Source organism: Pseudochaenichthys georgianus, chromosome 16, assembly GCF_902827115.2.
Source record: "Pseudochaenichthys georgianus chromosome 16, fPseGeo1.2, whole genome shotgun sequence".
NCBI lineage: Eukaryota > Metazoa > Chordata > Actinopteri > Perciformes > Channichthyidae > Pseudochaenichthys > Pseudochaenichthys georgianus.
The window spans coordinates 34198616-34200907 of NC_047518.2; positions in this window are offsets into that span (position 1 = coordinate 34198616).

A 2292-nucleotide genomic window follows, 5' to 3' on the forward strand; every position below is an offset into this window, starting at 1 on the left:
TCAAAGCTGTCAGTACTTGCAATAAATCATAAATAAATCTCAGTGGCATAGTCCTGCAAGCTGGCAATGCTAACCATTACTGATAGCTGGGGCCAAAGGGAAAAGCAGAAAGAAAAATAAGAAACTGATTTAGAAAAGAAAAAAGATATTCAACATGAGAGCAAAGCATTGGCCTAAGAAGCTTTTGCTGAGAATTATCTGGGAAGGTCAGCACGACTACATACACAATATTTACTGATTAAGACAACTTCTTAGCGCTTTGATTGAGTAAACACATTATTTAAAACCCATGTATAAGTGCAACACATAAGTGATGGGATATTACAGATGAAACTACCCAGCAGTATGTAATTGACCCCCGTCACCAGCTGCAGATCTACAGTGGTATGTACATAATGCATCAATTAATAAAACATGTTTTGTACTAAACTGAAATGTCTTTCTTCATAATACATCCCATTACCTTTTTTATATTTGTAATAGAAATAGTTTGGTTTGTGTACTACCATTTTGATTTCCATGGGGACTGCATGGTTTTGTACAATGGTTTTTTAGGGGTAGGGTTAAAGGGGTCCTAATATGCTTTTGGGGGTTTTCCCTTTCGTGCTATATAGGTTTTGTGCATTTGAATGGTCTGCAAGCGCTACAAATCCCAAAGTTCCTCAACCCCCCAGTATTATGCCTCAATCCCTATCCTTTGTTAACTTCTTCAACATAGTGACATCACTGCGTAACACTCACGCTTCTATTGGCTAGCGCTGCAACAAATTGTATGTGATTAGCTTAGGGGCGGGACATCTCTTACGGTTGACCAATCACAACAGAGCCAGCTAGCTAACCAATCAGAGCAGACTGGGCTCTGGTTTCAGACAGAGGGTGAAAAGAGGTGCTGCAGCACAACAAATCAAGACCATTTTGAAGATTAAAGCATGGAAACATTTCACAATAGAGGCACTACATAAAGTTATGAAACCTGAAAATGAGCATAATAGGGCAACTTGGTGCCATTGGGTCTGCTTCATTTGAATTTGCAGGAACATCTGTACTCTGCAGGGACACATTTTAACCTTTAACTTGATCTAGTCAGTCTATTCATTAATACTTAATTACATTGAAATCCAGTGTGAATAACCATTCAATAAACATTTTTGTTATACAGTATCATGACAATGCTGGGTGACAGACTAAAGAGAACATCTTGTGTTGGCTTACTTTGGGCTGAAAGATATCGGATAAAAGCTGAGAAACATAGCCCGCAGTTCCTTTTAGAAGTGTTCCCATTTCATTGTCTCAAAGCATTCAATCAAAGTAGATTTCATGTGGAGTTTATTCACAAGGACAAATACCTTTGACAGCTTAAGTGAAATTAATTAGAAATATAAAATATGAATGACTTCTTTGAAAAATACCCCCCCCCCCCCCACCACCACTGAGTCAGTACTGTAGGAAGATCCTGAGATTAAATAGAGAATATAAGATTAAATAACTGAAATCTTATTTTTTTTTATAACATCAAAAAATAATCTATCCATGCAAGACATCTACTGTACATACCAATTGAAAGATTGACATTACAATTGACTTACACAGGGTGCCGGACCGGTGATAATGAGGATTACATCTACAAAGTCAAACAATGTTCGGCTATTTTAGCAGTCATCCAAGGTCATTGCTGAATTTCACAGGAGACATAAAAATGCAATGAGCAAGGAATACATCTGACAGGAAGTGATCAAGGTGACAAGAATAAGATGGGACGATGGGACAATTTGAAAGCAGCCCACCCTCTCTGCCATCTTTACAACCAAACTGCATTTAAATGAAATATGGCATTGTATCAGGATGATGCTGTAAATTCTCTTGCTTCAGGTCCTAAATGGATTGGACCTTGCACTCTACCTCTTATTGGGAAGCACCAGGTGCAAGGCAGCCCACATTTCTCTCCTGTGTGTGAATTATCAACAAGAAAAATAAAACAGTCTGATCCTTGGCTACTCTAAAAAGGCATCCAAACCTTTCCATCTTTCCTGCAGCCTCTCTCCTCGCAGCCCTCCCCATCTCCCCATCTCACGTCTACTTTCCAGCTTTCTAATCCCCTTGACTGAAGAGCAGAAGACCCGGTGGCTCCGGGGCACAAAACAGGACGAGAAGTAAATTGAAGAGAAAGGAGAAAGCGTCTCAAGAGAGAAGCAGAGTGCCTCTCGAGCTGCAGCCACAGAGAGGGAGGAATAGGAAGGGACGAGAACAGCTAAGTGCAAAGACAGTTAGATGAATAATTATGAGAGAAATACC